General features: G+C 39.0%; 2 non-coding genes across 2 annotated transcripts; both read right to left on the bottom strand.

The window, feature by feature from the left end:
• Positions 1-2242: 2242 nt before the first annotated feature.
• LOC112739262 (small nucleolar RNA R71) lies at positions 2243-2348 on the bottom strand. Its single transcript, XR_003170196.1, has one exon. It is a non-coding gene; the product is annotated as a small nucleolar RNA R71 (small nucleolar RNA).
• A 14364-nt stretch (positions 2349-16712) lies between these two features.
• Positions 16713-16819, bottom strand: LOC112738994 (small nucleolar RNA R71). Its single transcript, XR_003169938.1, has one exon. It is a non-coding gene; the product is annotated as a small nucleolar RNA R71 (small nucleolar RNA).
• Between the last annotated feature and the right edge of the window lie 4225 nt (positions 16820-21044).

The raw sequence follows: 21044 nt of genomic DNA, 5'->3' as shown, positions 1-21044 counted from the left end.
TAAAAGTTGAAGTTTGGGAATTTGCATCCACGCGCACGCATAGGCAACGCGGATGCGTGACCTGGTAAATTGTACTATCCACGCGCACGCGTAGGTCACGCGTACGCGTGGACAAGAAAATGTTGGCACTTCAACGTTGAGTCAAACGTTGCTCAAAACTTCCAAAATCAACTTTCTCTGAAGGACATTTGACTCAGTGTTGGCCCTCAAACGTGGACTCCAACGTGAGCATCAGAACACTGCAATTCAAGCATATCTCTTCTCAACAGCAAGGGAAGCCAATTGGAGCAACTTCAACCCATTTCAATTAAGGCCAAAAGTCCAATTCAGACCCTGAAGATCAATGGAAGAAAGTGTATAAATAGCTTAGAATTCAAGTTAGTTGGAGGGGCTTACACACTGTATTAAAACTCTGCCCAATTTTCCTCTTTCTGAAACTTTTCAATTCTGCAATATATTTTCCAGATTTAATTTTCATTTTGCTATGAACAACTAAACCCCTTTCATTGGGTTAGGGAGCTCTATGTAACTCAATGGATAAATATTAGTTTTCATGCTTCTTCTTGTTTCTTTTCTTTTGATCTTGCTAGAAAGCTTTCATTCTTCATCCCAGTGGATAGTTGTCTTGGGAAAGAAGCTATCCATAATTGGATCTCCTCTGAACCTTGGAAGAGGAATGATGAGATCATGCTAGAAATGCTTTCTCACATTGGATTAGATTGGGGTTTGGATGGATATCGTGACATGTAATCCTACCAACACTTTGATCTATGAATATGTGTGGTATAATCAGTGACCATATCTCATATCTTCCCATGAGCACTTAAATCAAGGAATTTGGCAATTTTTTATGCTTAGAGAGATTGGATTGCCAATGAATTGGGATCTAATCACCTAAGATTGCCAAGAAGATCAATGAATGCATTGATTCAGGAAGAGATGAAAATGAATTTAATTTGATCCAAAGAACTATAACATCTCCTGACCCTAATGAGCTTTCCGATCTCTGATCTACCCATTCTTTTATATTCTGTCTTTAATTTGATGCCCAATTTCCCGATTCCGATTTACTTTCTTGCAGTTTAAGCTTCTACCCTTTAATTACTTGCAATTTAAGTTTCTGTTCTTTTTATTCTGCAATTTAATTTCTGTTTCTTTAATTTCTTACAATATAAGTTTCCCGCCAATTTACATTCTGCAACACCAATTCAATTATAATTTCGCTCAACTAGAACAATTCTCCAATTAACATTGATCAACCAACCAATCCCTGTGGGATTCGACCTCACTCTACAGTGAGTTTTTACTTCACGAAAATCCGGTGCACTTGCCGGTAGAAAATTGTTGAGAGACAGTTTTTAGGACATCAAGTTTATGGCGCCGTTGCCGGGGATTGGTTTTGAATTGACAATTACTAAATTGGAGGATAATTAGATTGAGCATTTTTCTTTTCTTTTGTTAATTGAATTTCAATTTCTGTTTTTACATTTACTTTCTGCAATTTTAGTTGTTTCTCTTTATTTTTCTTTACTTCCTTACTTTCCAGCAAAACTAATACACTGACTCATTAACTGTTTGATTAATTGCCTCAAATGCTCTAACCACACATTCTCATTAACTGTGAAATCTTCACTTGCTAGTTGCTGCTTATTTTGGTACTTATATGACAGGTAGAAGAAGGGTTTCAACCTCTTTTGACAGTGAACCGGGGAGAACCTTCCTGAGATTATGGAGGAAAGCAAGAGGAAAGAAGGCTATTGGTATAGATGAAGAGGAGGAAGACTTGGATATAAACATGGAGAATGATATGGAAAACCATCAGGAAGGAGAGGTGAACAATCATGCCAGAGGAGGTGCAGCCAACCCTGCTCGACAAGAGAGGAGAGTTCTAGGCTCCTACATCAATCCAAACCCGAGAAACTGTGGTAGCAGCATTCAAAAGCTAACTATCCATGATAATAATTTCGAATTGAAGCCTCAGCTCATCACTCTCGTGCAAAAAAATTGTTTTTTCGGAGGAAGTTCCCAAGAAGACCCTAATCAGCATCGCACTACATTCATAAAGATCTGTGATACAGTTAAATCTAATGGTGTTCATCCTTACACCTATAGATTGCTACTGTTTCCATTTTCTTTGAGGGGCAAAGCATCCAAATATCTAGAATCATTTCCCAAAGAAAGCTTTACAACCTGGGAGGATGTGGTGAATAGATTCCTAGCAAAGTTCTACCTTCCTCAGAGAGTGAATAAAATGAGGTGCAAACATTCAGACAGCAGGATGGTGAAACCTTATATGAAGCCTGGGAGAGATTCAAACACCTGACAAGGAAATGTCCCCCTGATATGTTTAATGAATGGGTGCAATTGCATATCTTTTATGAAGGACTTTCCTATGAATCAAAGAAAGCTATAGACCACTCATCTGGTGAATCCCTTAACAAGAAGAAGACCATTGAAAAATCCATTGATGTGATAGAAACAGTGGCTGATAATTAGTATTTTTATGCCTTAGACAAAAGCAACAACAGGGGAGTTATGGAGCTAAACCATATGGATGCAATCCTGGCCCAGAATAAGATGATCACTAAGCAACAAGCTGATTTGACCAAGCAAATGGAGAAGAATCAGGGTGCAGCCATCCATACTCAACCAACACCTCAAGGAGAGTTGGACACAGAGGAAGGAGTTAACTGGGAGGAAGCCAATAGCCTTCCTCCTCTTGCCTCCCTCCTTAATCCCAGGAAGGTTCTCTCCGGTTCACTGTCAAAAGAGGTTGAAACCCCTCTTCTACCTATCATACAAGTACCAAAACAAGCAGCAACCAGCAACTGAAGATTTCACAGTTAATGAGAAGGTGTGGTTAGAGCAATTGAGGCAATTAATCAAACAATTAATGAGTCAGTGTATTAGTTTTGTTGGAAAGTAAGGAAGTAAAGAAAAATAGAGAGAAACAACTAAAATTGAAGAAAGTAAATGTAACAGCAGAAATTGAAATTCAATTAACAAAAGAAAAGAAAAATTATCAATCTAGTTATCCTCCAATTTAGTAATTGTCACTACAAAACCAATCCCCGGAAACGGTGCCATAAACTTGATGTCCTGAAAACTGTCTCTCAACAATTTTCTACCGGCAAGTGCACCGGATTGTCGTCAAGTAAAAACATACTGTATAGTGAGGTCAAATCCCACATGGATTGGTTGGTTGATCAATGTTAATTGGAGAATTATTCTAGTTGAGCGAAATCAGAATTAAATTGCTGTTGTAGAATGTAAATTGGCAGAAAACTTAAATTGTAAGAAATTAAAGGAACAGAAATTAAATTGCAGAATAAAAAGAACAGAAATTTAAATTGCAAGTAATTAAAGGGCAGAAGCTTAAACTGCAAGAAAGTAAATGAGAATGGGAAATTGGGCATCAAATTAAAGACAGAATGTAAAAGAATGGGTAGATCAGAGATGGGAAAGCTCATGGGGGTCAGGAGATGTTATAATTCTCTGGATCAAATTCATTTTCATCTCTTCCTCAATCAATACATTCATTGATCTCCTTGGCAATCTTAGGTGATTAGATCCCAATTCCTTGGCAATATAATCTCTTTAAGCATGAACAATTGCCCAATTCCTTGATTTAAGTGCTCTTGGGAAGAGATGAGGTATGGTCACTGATTATACCACATATATTCATAGATCAAAGTGTTGGTAGGATTACATGTCATGATATCCATCCAAACCTCAATCTAATCCAATGTGAGAAAGTATTTCTAGCATGATCTCCTCATTCTTCTTCCAAGGTTCAGAGGAGATCCAATTATGGATAGCTTCTTTCCCAAGACAACTATCCACTGGGATGAAGAACGAAACCTTTCTAGCAAGATCAAGAGAAAAGAAAGAAGAAGAAGCATGAAAACTAACATTTATACATTAAATTACACAGAGCTCTCTAACTGATGAACGAAACTTTTGTGTGGTCTAGAATTCCACTAATGAATTCTCGTTGTAAAGTATATTTTCTAAACCAACAATAGTCGTTTCATACAAAAATTGTGTTTGTCACTAGTACAAACCCCTAAATTTATAAACCAAAGTATAGGAACCTCGGGTTGTTCTCCCTAGGAATTACAATAAAGTGCCTTGTTATTGGTTATGGAGCATGTTTTGGGGTTTTTGATAAGAGGCATGAAAGGTAAATGGAAAAGGAAATAAACTAACAAAAAGGTCTTGGCAAGGTTAGGTGGTCAAGGATCTCTATCCTAATCACTAACCACAGCATGAGAATTGGAAAGGATCAATCCCACTAAGTTAACCCCTAACTAATAGTAGAGGAAAGTCAAGTGAGCTATATCAATCCAAGTCCATAAGTCCTAGTTCTACACCTAATCAATTGGTGAGATCTAGCATTAATGGCTCCCAATCGTCAATCACTCGGACATTAGTGACTCAAGAGTTCCTAAGTTACCTTCCCAAGCCAAGAGCACAAAATTCTACTCTAAGATCCAACCAAGCATTTTATCAAACACTTGGAAGGCATAAAAGGAAAGCATAGTAAAATTGCAAGGAATATAAATCTACACTACTCAATTGTAAGGAATCAATAATAGCAATTAAGATGAACATAAAAAGGACATAGAAACATAAAATTGCATTGAAAGAAATCAAGATCCAATAATGGTTCACCAACATAAAAGAGATCAAAATAAGAAATTAACAAGTAAAAAAACTAGAAGATCAAAGATGTAATAACAAGAAATTAAGAGTGAAAGCTAAATCAAAACAAGAATTGAAAATTGGATTTGAGAAAATTAAACCTAAACTACCCTAAATTCTAGAGAGAAGGGAGAGCTTCTCTCTCTAGAATTCTACCTACAACATGATGAAAACTAAACTATGACTACTTGGTTCATTTCCCCTTCAATCCTTGGGTTCAATAGCATCAGAAATGAGTTGGATTGGGCCCAAAATGCTTCAGAAATCGCTGGGGGGGCGATTTCACTTTAGTGGGCCACGGACAGCATCGGCGCGCACGCGTACATGGCGCGTGCGCGCCCCTGAACGCGGAGTAACATATGGTAAATTTTATATCATTTCGAAGCTCCGGATGTTAGCTTTCTAACGCAATTGGAACAGTCTCATTTGGACCTGTGTAGCTCAAGTTATGGTCGATTGAGTGTGAAGAGGTCAGGCTTGACAACTTTACGGTTCCTTCATTTCTTCATGAGTTCTCCCACTTGCATGCTTTTCTCCTCACTTCTTCCATCCAGTACTTGCCTTATGAACCTGAAATCACTCAAAAAATATATCAATACATATGAAATGTTAATTAAAGAGAATGCATGAGTATGTGAAAAAGTGGGAATCATAGGTAGCTAGGTTATGTATTAGAATTGTATAGGTTATTATATGTGTTAGGTGAGAGCTTAAGCTAATCAAAGACTCAAATTTCAAGCTCACTTGACCATATGCATCCTACCTTGACCCTAGCCCCATTAAAACCTATGAATAAGTCCTCCTGATGAATGTATGCATGCATTGAATAATTGTTGATTGTTAGATGAAAAACAAATTATGGAAAGCATGATTAAAAGAGAATTGAGTGATCAACCCTATACACTTGAGCAACTAAAGCAGATACACTCCGGTGAGGGTTTGATGCTCAATTCCTTGTTCTCGGCTTTCATGAGTTTTCCTTCATGCAAGTCTATTTGAACTTCATTTTGATATTTGAATTGGTAGAGTTTGTGAGTCGTCATATGACCTTTGTCCTACTTGCTCATATATGTTCTTGGAGATTGATTTACTTTTAACCAAGTAGGTAGAATCATATTGCATTTAGTTGCATGCATGTAGATAGGTTCATATAGTTTATTTGCATTGAATAAATGTTCATACCCCTTTCTTGTCCTTCTTTATTCTTAGCATGAGGACATGCTTGTAAGCATAGTTCTACTAAGGATCTCTATCCTAATCACTAACCACAACATGAGAATTGGCAAGGATCAATCCCACTAAGTTAACCCCTAACTAATAGTAGAAGAAGGTCAAGTGAGCTATATCAATCCAAGTCCATAAGTCCTAGTTCTGCACCTAATCAATTGGCGAGATCTAGCATTAATGGCTCCCAATCGTCAATCACTTGGACATTAGTGACTCAAGAGTTCCTAAGTTACCTTCCCAAGCTAAGGGCACAAAATTCTACTCTAAGATTCAACTTTTAAAACGTTTTCGAAGACGTTGGCATCAGCATTAGACCAACAACGTTCCCTCCAACGTTGATTCATCCACGCGTGCTGATAAACCACTATTTTATGGTTTATCTTGTGCTCAATTAAGTGGATTTTATTAATCTTTACCCACTTATTCATACTATTTGCATGGTTTTACATTTGCCTTCCTAATTATGTGCTTTGATTGAAAACATGCTTCTTTGGCCTTAAGTTTCCCACGTTTAATCCTCTCTTATTACCATTAGATGCCTTGATATTGTGTTAAGTGATTTCAGAGTTTATAGGGAAGGAATGGCTTAGAGGATGGAAAGGAAGCATGCAAAAGTGGAAGGAACTCAAGAAACTGAAGGAACTGCTAAAGCTGTCTAGCCTGACCTCTCTGCACTCAAACGGTCATAACTTGAGCTACAGAGGTCCAAATGATGCGGTTCCAGTTGCGTTGGAAAGCTAACGACTGGGGCTTCAATTTGATATATAATTTGTCATAGCTACCCTGAAGTTAGGTGACGCGAACGCGTGAATGACGCGCCTGTGTCGCACTGCGAACTTCAATCCGCGCGGACGCGTAGACGACGCCTCCGCGTCACTTTTCCGTGATCTGAACGTAACAGAAATCGCAGAGGGCGATTTCTGGGCTGTTTTTGACCCAATTTTCAGCCCAGAACACACAGATTAGAGGCTATAAAGTGGGGGAATGCATCCATTCATAATCATGCTTTCATAATTCGCTTCTCATAATTTAGATGTAGTTTTTAGAGGGAGAGGTTCTCTCCTCTCTTTTAGGATTTAGGATTAGGATTCTTCTTAAAGGATTTAGGATTATCTGTACTCAATTTTCAGGTTTAATATTCTATTTATTTATTTTCTCAATTTTTTTTATGACTCTTTATATTTAGATTGATTTTCTATTTAATATATTTTGAGGTATTTCAGACTTATGATTGCTCTCTTTAATTTATGTTACTGTTACGTCCCATCTGAAGGCATTTTTATTCCAGTAGATTTACTTTTCCCCTTTTGGTCTTGGTTAAGAAATCAGTAACTCAGGAGTTATCAAACTCAACAAGATTGATAATTGTTATCTTCACTAATTGAATTGAACTTCAATAATACCAATCTTTCCTTAGGGATTAACTAGGATTTGAAGATCAGACTAATTAGTCACTTGACCTTTCTTTACTTTAAGTAAAGGCTAACTAAGTGGAATTAAGATTCAATCTTCATCATCATTGATAAGGATAACTAGGATAGGACTTCTAATTTCTCATACCTTGCCAAAAGTTTATTTTACAGTTATTTACTTATTTTACAGTCTTTTACTTATTTCAATTGTAATTTAAATTACTTGCTCCCTACTTTCAAAATCCCAATTTACAATCTTCACAACCAATAATAAGACCATACCTCCCTGCAATTCCTTGAGAAGACGACCCGAGGTTTAAATACTCGGTTATCAATTTTAAAGGGGTTTGTTACTTGTGACAACCAAAATGTTTGTATGAAAGGACTTTTGTTGGTTTAGAAACTATACTTGCAACAAGGATTTATCTGCGAATTTCTAGACCACGCAAAAGTTCTCTCATCACGTGCGCGTCATATACGCGTGCGCATCGATGCGCATTTTCAAAAATCATGATTTTGGAACTCAGATCGCGCACATTGGCCTCAACATTGGATTTGCAACGTTCTCTCCAACGTTGGCCTATCCATGCGTGCGCGTCACTTACGCGTGTGCGTGGATTGTCAAGAATGCACAATCCACGCGTGCGCGTATAGCACGCGTACGCGTCGCCACCGTTTTCCCAATTTTCCAAAAAGCACTTTGTATCAAGCATTGGAGGTAACATTGGCTCACCAACGCTACCTCCAACGTGGGTATCAGAGTTATGCAGCAGATTTTGCTCTACCTTTCCTCTCAATGTTTGAGGCAACGTTGGTGGTCCAACTATGGCCACCAACGTTGCTTCCTCTTCATCCTTTCCATGGCCATTCTTCAACCTCCTTCCATGCATTTCTTTACCTGTCATCAACCAATACATGCATCAAAGCCTTGCTAAAGTCATGAGAACTCTCATCATTCTTAGCACACAAGTAACTATGGCATAATTCTCATAAAATTGTATCAAAATAACCATGGTTGAATGAATATAGGCATACATGAATTTTTAACCCAATTGCTTACTTATAGCTCAAGAAAGTGCATAAAATCTAATGAAATCAGAAGAAAAAGGCTAGTGAAACTAGCCTAAGATGCCTTGGCATCACATATCCAATACAAGAAATTAACAACAACAACTAAGGAAAACACATTGAGCATGAAATACCTCAAAATTGCATTAAAGAGAATGGAAATTAACAAGAGTTCATGACATAAAAGTAACCAAAATGAGAAATTAACAAGAGGAAAGAGAAGAATTCAGAAAATACAACAAGGAATTGTAAAGAAGGCAAGATAAAAACAAGGAATTAAACCTAGATCTAAGAGAATTTGACCTAATCCTAACATAATTCTAGAGAGAAGAGGGAGCTTCTCTCTCTAGAAACTAACTACATGCTTCCTAATCTACAACTAATTGCTCCCCCCTTTTGCCCAAGCTTGAATTCTACATGAAATAGCCTTAGGAATGAGTTTGATTTGGGCCTGGGCAACTCAGAAATCACCTCCAGCGAATTCACTTTAATGAGGTCACATGATCAGCGTCAAGCGTGCGCGTGGGTGACGCGTGCACATCGCTGGCAAAATCCCTCCTCACGCTTATGCGTGGGTGACGTGTGCCCGTGGCTTTAAAATCTTCAACTCACACGTACACGTGAATGACGCGTGCGCGTGGCCCTCAATTCTCCAAATGCTCATTTCTTCATAAATTCTCCACTTTGCATGCTTTTCTCCTCAATTCTTCCATCCAATACTTGTCTTATGAACCTGAGATCACTCAACAAATACATCAAGGCATCGAATGGAATTAAAGTAAATTAAAATCACCAATTTTAAGGCCTAAAAAGCATATTTTTACACTTAAGCACAAATCAAGGGAGAATTACAAAACCATGCTATTTCATTGAATAAATGTGGAATAAGTTGATAAAATCCCCCAAATTAAGCACAAGATAAACCACAAAATTGGTGTTTATCAAGAACCAACATGGGTAATCATGGGCAAGGCAATTAACCCCCCGAAGGATGTCATATGTCACGGCTGCCCAAAGTTAGAGAATACCTCAAAGGAAGAGGAGAGTGGAACAACAAGAAGAGGAACATCAAGGAAGGGATCAACAAGAGGAAGAACAAGCCCAACCACCTTGGAGATAAGTCAATTGCAAGAATCCATTGATAGTCTATCAAGGCAGTTTTTGCAAGGCCAAGAACAACAAAGACACTTCCAATTCTGGCTCCTAAATCAACAAAAGGAGTTGCATACGCAATTGATGGAACAACACAAGGAGCACTACTCCTAGCTCTCTCAATCCATCCACCAAGTGACAGAAAGGCAAGACCATCTAGAGAGGAAAATGCAAGAGCTCACCCAACACCAGATTGATAACATGAAAGCAATCAATGAGTTCACTACTCTCTATGAAGGAAGACACATAAATAGGTGTGATTATGACATGAATGCCCAAGCTAAGCTCAACTATATAATTGGATACATGCCTAATCTACACCCAGCAATCAAAAAGTATAATGAGGTATTTGAGGAGCTAAGGGAAATGGAAGAAAGAAGAGCAATTTTCCATGAAGAGGCAGTGAAGAAGAAGATGAAGAAAGCTAGATTTTGGAAGAAGCAAAAGGGAAAACAAAAAGAGAAAGGAGACACAAGCAATCCACAGGAGGAAGACCAAGGGGAAGAGAAAAAGAAGAAGAAGAAGAAGAAAGAGAAACAACCCAAGGAATAAAAGGTGGTAGAGGTCCTTTTCATTTTAGCATTGAATAAGGAGTGCATGTATAAAACAGAACGTGCCTCCATATCTAGTCTAAGATTTTATTTGTTTAAATCATTTACATTCTGTTTACTTTCTTTTATTGTCATTTTAGCTTGTTAGCTTAAGTGTCTATTTCATTCCATCTTGCTTGAGTGTATGCTTTGTTCCCCTTGCTTGAATAAAAGAAAAATGTTATGAAACGAGAAAAAGAGTAATAGTCCATTTTTGATAGAAGATAGCATAAGGTTATGTGGTGGTATGTGCTTGAACACTTAGTAAGATCACCAATAAAGTTGAAAGATATCAAATGCTCCCATAAGTATGAATTTGGTTGCTTTATATGAGACCTTTGTGAATAGAGACCCTTGGAAGAAAGAAAGAAAAAGAAAGAAAGAAAAGCCAACATTAGTGGCAAGGTTTCGCCACTAACGGGCAACACTAACATGGCAATAAAAAGGGAAAGAAACAAGGAATAAGCTGGGCACCAATAGCTTAACCCTTAAGATACATGACTGTGGTGCTTTTGTACTAGGATCTGTTTGGATGATTAGGTTCTAAGGAGTGTTTTAACACTTGGTAACTTGAGTTAACTAACCCGGGATTATCAACCGAAAGTCCATTATCAAGAGCAACCTAACTACAAAGCATTTAGTGACCCAAAGAGGTGCTGGGCATCAATGTCTCTAGGTTGAATTGTAAGCTAAGTGCCTGTAGTGTGTATGTGTTGAGGAGAGGCTTGAGTTAGTAAGTCTGAGGGGTGCTTCATCACCCAACACCTTGAGCCAACTGGGTCGGGAGTGTTGACTGAAAGCTTACCATAAAGAGTTTCCTCAATACAGAACACTAAGCTTCAAATAAAGAATAAGTTTCAAGCAAGAAAAAGCAAAAATTATAGATCAAGGATCAAAGAATAAAGATGGTTTCATAGAAGCAATAGAGTTAGTGCCTAAGGGGAAGTTGTAACCTAGAGACTAATAAGTTCATGAGCCTCAAAGATATCATACATGAAGCCCCATGAGCCAAGATCAAATGTCTTCCAATAAGGGCTTACAACTATCTCTGTTTTCATTCATTCTTCTTATGTTTTAGTGCTTGCTTGGGGACAAGCAAAATTTAAGTTTGGTGTTGTGATGCCTAGGCATCTTAGGCTAGTTTTACAAGCCTTTTTCATTTGTTTTCACTTGGTTTCATGCACTTTCTTAGGCAATAAGCAAGCATTTGGATGAGAAATGTATGCATGTCTTGATTTAATCAAACATTGTTGATTATGTGCATTTTCATGAGATCTATGCAATAATTACTTCATGCAATGAATGATTCATTATCTTGTGATTATGGCAATATTTTGATGCATTTTGTTTAGTTGATGATAGGGAAAAAGAAGCAAAGCAGGGGCAGAGAAGAAGCAGAGGCCATAGCATTAGTGCCCAAAGTTAGTGCACCAACGCTATAGCTAACATTGAAAGGAAGGAAGAAGGAAACGTTAGTGGCCAAAGTTAGCTCACTAACCATGCCCATCAATGCTGCCAAGGAGAGAAGAAGCAACATTAGTGGCCTAAGTTGGCTCACTAACGTTGCTCATTAACGGTGGTTCAAAAAGGTAGCAAATTTAGTGGCCAAAGTTAGGCTCACTAACTTTGCTCATTAAGGTTGCCAAGGAAGGAAGAAGCAACGTTAGTGGCCTAAGTTGGCTCACTAACATTGCTTATCAATGTTTGGTTCGAAGAGGTAGCAAAGTTAGTGGCCAAAGTTAGGCTCACTAACTTTGGTTTAAAGAGGTAGCAAAGTTAGTGGCCAAAGTTAGGCTCACTAACTTTGGTTCAAAGGAGTAGAAAAGTTAGTGGCCACAGTTAAGCTCACTAACTTTGCCAAGCTAACAAAGCAACGTTGATGGCCCAAAGATAAAGCTCACCAACGTTGCTAGCTAAGAAGAGGAGCCAACGTTAGTGTGCTAACATTACTTCAAGTTACCACACTAACGTCTTGGATAAAACTTCAAGTTTGGGCTGGGAAATTTGTCAGTGACGCGTACGCGTGAGCGACACGTACGCATGACTGAAGGAGCATTGGTAGCAACTTTAGTGAACTAACACCAGTGGAAACGTTCCTAAAGGGTTTTGAAGGTAACGTTAGCCACGTTAGTACACTAACGCTGGTGACTAACGCCAATACCAGCTTTCAGCATCAATGGCATCCATGCAAGCATATGCACGTTAGTGAATTAATGCCTTGGCTAACTTCAGAGAGGGACACTTCTAACTGCTTCAAATTAAGGCCAAAGCCACATCCAAAGACTTGGAGATTGATCTGGAAAGTGTATAAATAGGATAGTTTCTGAAGTTAGAAATAAAGGCTGGGAAGCAGGGACCCTAATTGGGAAACCCTGAAATCATTTTCTTTGTACTTTCTTTAGTTTCATGTACTTTTCTTTTCCTTTTTGTTTAGTTGAGAAATGATGAACTAGACCCCCATTTCATTAGGGGGAGGAGCTCTATTGTAATTCACATGATTGAATAAAATTCTTCTTCTTCTCAATCCGCTTATTGTAGCTAAAGGATATCTTCTATATTGATTGTGATTCACTCACTCTGGAAGGGGGTTTGAATCTATTGAATGCCTATGTGAGCTTCAGAAGGGGAATCATGGGCATTAGAATTGAAGCTCTATCCTTTACACTTCTCTTGACCAACACCATTCAGGAGGAATTGAGGTCTTGAGGATTTGTGTGGCATATGGATAAGAGATAAGCACTTAACCTCTTCTCATGGCAATTGGATCAAGGAATTGACAAATTGATTGTGATTAGAGAGATTGGGTTGCCAAAAAATTTGGACTCAATCAATTACAATCCTCTATAGATCTACTTCATATGATTGAGAATGAAGTTGAGACCCATTTGATTCATGATGGATTATGATATCTCCAATCCCTAATGAATCTTTCTCTTTGATATTTGATGAATCCATATTTGATAATGATTTTTGGTTAGAATTGAATGGATTTTCATCACATAAACTTGCACTTATTCCCGGTAATAGCATGCTTTTGAACCTTCCTCCCAAATTGCGCTTGATTATGAAATTATGATTTTTTGTGCCTAATTTAATCTATTTTATTCCATTTGCCTTCCATTCGATGCTTTGATGTTGTTTGTGAGTGATTCCAGGTGTATATTGGGGGATCACCGTTGTCAATGGCTACCGTCCATCCTCTCAGTGAAAATGGTCCAAATGCGCTGTCACCGCACGGCTAATTAGCTGTTGGTTCTCGATCATGTTGGAATAGGATCCATTGATCCTTTTGCGTCTGTCACTACGCCCAACACTCGCGAGTTTGAAGCTCGTCACAGTCATCCCATCCCAGATCCTACTCGAAATACCACAGACAAGGTTTAGACTTTTCAGATCTCAAGAATGGCTGCCAATAATTCTAGCCTATACCACAAAAGTTTTAATCTTAGATTAGAAACCCAAGAGATACACATTCAAGCTTGTTTGCATGTAGAACGGAAGTGGTTGTCAGGCACGCATTCATAGGTGAGAATCATGATGAGTGTTACATAATCATCACATTCATCATGTTCTTATGAGTGAATGAATATCTTAGAGAAGAAATAGGCTTGAGTTGAATAGAAAAACAATAGTACTTTGCATTAATTCATGAGGAACAGCAGAGCTCCACACCTTAATCTATGAGGTGTAGAAACTCCACCGTTGAAAATACATAAGTGAAAATAGTCTAGGCATGACCATGAGGCCAGCCTCCAAAACGTTATCAAGAGATCAAAAGATGAACTAAAGATGAAAATACAATAGCAAAAGGTCCTATTTATAATGAACTAGTAGCCTAGGGTTTACAGAAATGAGTAAATGATTCAAAAATCCACTTTCGGGCCCACTTGGTGTGTGCTTGGGCTGAGCATTGAAGCTTCCACGTGCAAAGGCTTCTCTTGGAGTTGAACGCCAGTTCTGGTGCTAGTTTGGGCGTTTAACTCCAGCTTTTGTGCCAGTTCTGGCGTTTAACGCCATAAAAGGGTCTCTGACCGGCATTTTGACGCCAATTTGGGCCATCGAATCTCGGGAAAAGTATAAACTATTATATATTGATGGAAAGCCCAAGATGTCTACTTTCCAACACAATTGAGAACGTGCCAATTGGGCTTCTGTAGCTCCAGAAAATCCACTTCGAGTGCAGGGAGGTCAGAATCCAACAGTATATGCAGTCCTTTTTCAGCCTTTGAATCAGATTTTTGCTCAGGTCCCTCAATTTCAGTCAGAAAAAACTTGAAATCACAGAAAAATACATAATCTCATAATAAAGTCCTGAAATGTGATTTTTATTTAAAAACTAATAAAAATATAACAAAAACTAACTAAAACATACTAAAAACATACTAAAAACAATGCCAAAAAGCGTATAAATTATCCGCTCATCAGGTACGCACAGGAAGGGATTTTTCGCAAAGTGTGCGGACGCACACGTCTATGCGTCCGCACAGGTGTCCGCGTATGACTTCATTAAAAAGGCACATGACTCGCGATTTGAGGGCTTTGGAGGCCCATTTCTGAAGTCTTCTAGCTCATATTGGAAGGGAAATGAAGGACATAACATAGCATATCATTAGTATAGTTTAGGAGTAGTGGTAGGAAGCTTTTAGTTAGTTTTTCTCTAAGTCTTTCATCATCTCTATTTGGGTTTATATTAGGGTTTTACATTCAAGTGCCATTTCTATTTTTGATCTTGGATTTTGCTAGCTTTCATTGTAAGTATTCTCTTGTTATTACTCTTTATAGTTACATTGTCATTACTATTTCTTCTAATTCAAGTTATAGTTCAATTTTGCTTCTCTCTTGCAATTTCAATTTCTTGTTGATGAATTATATTTGATGTTTGATATTTGTTTCATGCTTTCTTGTGTTATTCTTGTTGATTGAGATCAATTGTTGCTTTTAACTTCAAGCATTTTCTCATTTTCTCCATGTTTAAGATTTTTGCCCACCAAGTGTTTGAAAAAATGTCAAACATGGTTTTAGGCTAAATTTTTTGTTCTTGGCTTGGGTAAAGTGAGCATTTGGGTTCCTATAGTTGGAATGTCCAACATTTAGTTTCAATTCTTGGATTGTTAATTGTTCTTGTTCCCACTAACTCTAATTTATTGCTAAGACAATTAGCTAGTAAGTTAGGATTTGTGGGTTAAGAACACTTATGCTCATTTAACTTACTTTCCGATGTGAGGGTTAACCAAGTGAGACTAATCCATCATAATTGTCATAGTTGTGGTTCCAACAAGGAAAGGACCCTTAGCTCACTCCAAGCCAAGACTCTTTTTATGCTTTCAATCTTTCATACACTTCTATGTTAATCTCTTTTATACTTTACTTGTTTATATTACATAATCGGTTCTTTAATTTCTTCATTAGTTCAATCATTACAATTTTCCATGTTCTTTTATTGCTTTATATGTTCATTTCTTCATTGACAACCCCTTGATCACTACAACCGGAATCGCACACTCGTTGTTCTAAAAGTACTCTTTGGGAGACGACTCGAGAGTCAAATACTCTCGGTTTTGAATTCGTTTTGAATTGTGACACATCTTGTGAGTTTCAAATTTGATTGGTGGCCAATTTTTCGGGTTAGGACTATACTTACAACGCCAATTCCATTTTGATAATCGAGTTCCTAACCCGTACATTTAGGCGTCGTCAAATTTTTGGCGCCGTTGCCGGGGAGTTCACTTTAAGTGCAATGAGTGCTACAATTTTAGTTGTTGTAAATATGTGAATAGTGTAAATACTTGATTTTTGGTTTCCTACTTGGAACTAATTGTAGATACTACTTTTCTCTTTAGTTAGTATTAGTAGTCGTTGATTGTTAAGTTGGTTCTTGTTTACTTGCCTATTTTTGTTTTGCTTTTCATAATTGCATGGTTTCATTGCCTCCTCAGTTGAATGACACGGTCGCTTCCAGACCCGAGCTTGGCCAATTTTGATCCGGAAATTGAAAGAACTTTAACTCGTATATGCAAGCTCGGCGCTGGCTAGATTTTGTGAATAGTGAATCGGGTTTCCTTGAGGAGCACTCTAATTCACTATCACCACCCATCCGTGACCATCATTCTCCAATCAACTAGGAGACTCTATATTCATCTACGAGGAGTACTGAATTCTCTTTGAGGGACTCAGGTGACACTGTTATGGCAGACCCACCTCGAAGAAATTCCTTGAAGGAAGCTGGAGCTCCTGATCTTGACTTGCAGCCGCTTCAAATTTTGTACCCGGCTTTAGATCCAAATTTTGAGCTCAATTCCGGCATGATAAACTTGCTCTCCAAATACAATGGACTACCTGGGAAAGATCCTCTGAAACATCTAAAGGATTTCCAAGTTGCATGCGCAACTGCGATAAGACATGGGGCGGATGAAGCCGCAGTGTTGGTCTTCGCTTTCCCTTTCTCTTTGGAGGGAAAAGTGAAGGAGTGGTTTTATACTCAAACGGATGAAGTTAGATCCAATTGAGACTTGTTCTGTAAAGCATTTTTGGAAATTTCTACCCTCCTCAGAAAACAAACAAGTTGCGAAGAGAGATCTCTTGCATTATGCAACGAGATGGGGAGACTTTGTATGAATACTGAGAGAGATTTAAGAAGTTGCTGGAGGCTTGCCCTCAGCACCGGATTGATGAGTTGGTTCTTATCAGTTATTTCTGTCAAGGAATGCACCACCAAGACAAGCTTCTCCTAGATAACCCGAGTAGAGGATCATTGACCAAAAATAAGACCACTACAGAAGCATGGAAAGTTATATCTGATTTAGCAGACTCTACTCAACACTCAAGGGCAAGGAGTTCACAACCAAATACTTTGAGTGAAGTTTCTCCCTCCGGAGATGCCATTTTGACCAAGACCCTCGGTGAAATGACAATCTTGTTGCGACAACTCACCCAAGGGTAACACATTCCTCAAGCTTTGATAAATGCTCCACCTAAACCTCCAAGGATCGAAGGACCATCAAGGATATGTGGTGTTTGCACTTGTAACACTCATTACACTGATGAGTGCCCTCAGCTCCAAGAGGATACTACATTGGCGGTAGCCAACTTTTACCTACAAAGACAAAATTACAACCAAGAATCCTACCAACAAGGAGGCAATCAAAGCCAAGGGTGGAGGGATAATTCAAACCAAAGATGGAATCAAGCTCCTCAAGCAAAACTCAACCAAAATGCTCAAGTCTACTACCATTAACAACCCCAAGGTTAACCCAACCCTAAGGGTAGCATTAATGCCATTACCTTGAGGAGCAGCACTAAACTGGATAAGAATGTTGCTATACCTACAAAGTTGAGTGAGGAGACAAACAATGAAGAAGTAGGAGATGAAGTGGAGGTGATGAGGGATTAAGATGGAAGTGTTGACAAAAGCAAGGAAGAACCACCCAAGGTCAAGGAGCTAAAGAGAAAGACCTTGCTTGAAGAGCCTTTGCCCATTCCATTCCCAACTTTAGCCAAGAAGGCCAAGAAACAAGAAGATCTTGACCCCACTATGGTGGAAGTTTTTAAGAAGGTTGAAGTCACTGTCCCCCTCTTTCAAGCCATTCAACAAGTGCCAAAATATGCCAAGTTCCATGAGGATGTTTGCACTCACAAAGACAAGCTTGGCAACCTCAACAAAAAGTCGGTAGATGATTCTATCTCCTCTTTACTTCCTGAAAAATGCAATGATCCAAGCCCATGTTTGGTCACTTGTTTGATTGGTGGGATGAAATTCATGGACTGTATGTATGATTTGGGGGCGTGCGTAAGCATTATGCCACTCTCCATTTATGAAAGATTGAATTTGTCACCCCTAAAGAGGTCTGGGGTGAGGTTTGTGCTAGCCGATAAAAGCAATGTGTCAGTCGTGGGGATTGCAGAGAATGTGGTAGTTAATATTCAAGGATTGCTCTTTCCAATGGATTTTCACATCTTGGAGACCCCTTTCATTGACTCAAACAAGCCACCATCCATACTCCTTAGAAGGCCATTCTTGAAGATGGCCCGTTTCAAGCTAGATGCACATCCGGGAGTCTATTCTTTTGAGTTGGTTGGCAAGTTAGTCAAGTTCACTTTGAAGGAGTCCAACAAGCCCGTCCTTGAAACAAATTCTATTTTTGGGTGCGACATCATTGAAGATCAAGTGATTGAGGATGGCAAGGAGCAAGAAGAAGACGATGTTTCCAAGAAGTCAAATTCAAAGGATGACACTCAACCCAAGAATGCCAAGGAGCTGGAAATTTTCCTCCTTGGCGAAGTTTTCAAGTGACCAATGAAGCCAGGCAAGTCCAACTTAGGACTCTAAACTAAAGTGCTTGGTAGGAGACACCCCACCATGGTGACATTATTCTACTTCTATCTCTTGTTTAAAGCTTTTTGAATTATTTGCTTTTTTGTGATACAATGATTAGCTTCGGTTTGGTTTGATAATTTTGAGTTGAATAAGTTGAATTACTTGTGGACTATGAAATTATGCTTGTTTGAATGATTTGGGGTTGGTATATTGATATGCTAAGGGTAGGAACCTTAGTTTTGAAGAGAAAAGAATTTTATGAAACAGAGCATCTGTGCGTACGCACCAAGCTGTGCGTGCGCACAACACTGTGTTTTTCGCCATCTGTGCAGACGCACTAGCCTATGCGTCTGCACGTGCCTTGACATGCCCTCTGGTTGCAGCGCCAGCACAGTTTGTGCATGCGCGCTGCCCTGTTTTCTCTGATCTGTGCGTGCGCACAACTGCGTGCGTACGCACACATTCCCTTTCATACTTCATCTGTGTGGCCGCACAGACGTGTGCGCCCGCACACCAATTGTAGACCCCTCTGGTGGGAGCAAGGAAACAGCTTGTGCGCGTGATCAACCTCCCCCATTTTTAGCCTCTGTGCGTGCGCACGGACTTGTGTGCGCACGCACACATGATTCTGTCCTCACGTATTAAAAAAAGAAGAAGAAAGAGAGAGCCCATCTGTGCGGTCGCACATCTTTGTGTGTCTAAACGTCTTTACGCAACCTCTCTGGTCGCAGCGATCGCACGCTATGTGCATTCGCACCCTTTCTAAGTTGCGTTCTCTGTGCGTCCGCACAGGCCCCTGTGCGCCCGCACACATCGCGTTCTGGGTTTTAACAGGGCAACCTTCCCTGTTGAGAGGCAGCCTTCCTTTTCTTCTTTTCTTCTTTTCTTCATAGCTGCTCTCTTCTCTGCCCAGCTCCGCCGCAACAGCCCACCACCGGTGACCTCTCTCTCTCTCTATCTCTCTCTCTCTCTCTCTCTCTCTCTCTCTCTCTCTCTCTCTCTCTCTATTTCTCGTACTTATCTTCTCTTTCTTTCTTTCTCTCTTTCCCTTCTCTTTTCTCTATTCACCACCGGTAAGTTTTCTCTTCCGGTGCTTCTTTTTCCGGCGAACCCAAACGCCGTGATTTCGTAGTGGCTATAAGAAGTGTCATTGTTCCTCCCTAGTTCTTGTTCTTTTCAACCTCTATATCTCAGGTTCTTGTTTTCCCTTTCTATTTATGTTAATATTTTTGCAATTGCTTTCATTTCTTTCATGTTGCTTAGATTAAATTAGTTGCTTTCTTTGTTGTTTCTTTGAATTGCAAAGTGTTGTTGCTTGATTGTTAGATTGGTTATGATCAAATGTGAGCTTAATTGTGATGAACTTGCACATTGCATACCATATGTTCGATAAAATACCTCAATGAACATTCTGTTTGATTCATATGACTTGGCTATCACATGTGTTCAATTTATCTCTCGATAGGCATATTGTATGAATTGTGCAACTTCTATTATGACTTTTGATGGTAGTTAAGTGAATTCACTAATACATTTCCTTGTTTGTCAATGTGGGATTTTGGTTGAAAATGCATTGTGTTGTATAAGACCCAATTGACATTGTTCATCTTAGAATCTTGATTCGGCAAATCACTTTACAATTGTTCATTTAAAGATGTCTGATCAAACATTTTGGCTTCCATTAAGAAATTGTATGTGTGACTACACTTTTTAGGATGAACAATCGCAATTTCCTTTGGTGCTTGCTTGAAGTTGCTTGCATTTCTCTGTTTTATATTTGCAATTAAGACTAAGTGTGAGCTTTGAATTGTGAATTGCCTTAAGGGTGTGATTGTCGTTGATATCCGGCCGGTGTGTGTGTTCCAACTGTACGCATATTGGAACTTTCTCTAACTTTGTTCCTCATCGACACACTCGCAGCTACAGCATAACACCACACACTCTGTCCCAACAATTTACTACCAGTAGTTTAAATAATAGCCATGTCACACAACCGGTTCTTCTGATCCTTCTGGTTGAAACAATGATTTCTGAATAGTCTAGCAAACATGATTTTTAGACAATCATCCTAACACAGATAAGATCAAGACCGATCATCGATGAGCAAATTAAATCATGGACAAAATCACGTTGCTTAACCCTAAATAAAACTTGCAGACATCCTAACCTAGTCACCATGGCTTCATGAGTGGCATTATACACCTTCAGATCGTAGCCCAAAACCACAATTTTCAATCCTAACTCGCTAGCCTTTTCAAATGCAAAAATGAATAAGTTGGTGAATCAAATTGAGCATTTAAAGTTTGACCAGCCATTTCATATTTACCTCGATAAGTGTATCAGACCCTTCGGCACCTACAGCCGAGGTAGTGAACACCGACAGGCTGCTATGCTCTCTCAGTACCCTGTGTCTCTGCTTCTCTGGACAATTTGAGGCTTTGTGCCCTGCCTTCCCACATAAGTAATACAAGCCCCAACCGGCTTTACATGGAGCACTCAGATGATGACTCCCACATCTAGCACAAGCTTGCTCATTGAGAGGCTACTTCCCAAACCTTCTACATGAAAGCTGTTGTT

This window comes from Arachis hypogaea, chromosome 13, assembly GCF_003086295.3.
Source record: "Arachis hypogaea cultivar Tifrunner chromosome 13, arahy.Tifrunner.gnm2.J5K5, whole genome shotgun sequence".
Taxonomy (NCBI): Eukaryota; Viridiplantae; Streptophyta; class Magnoliopsida; order Fabales; family Fabaceae; genus Arachis; species Arachis hypogaea.
Note: the sequence above shows the minus strand (reverse complement) of the source record. Positions and strands in the feature narration are given on the sequence as shown.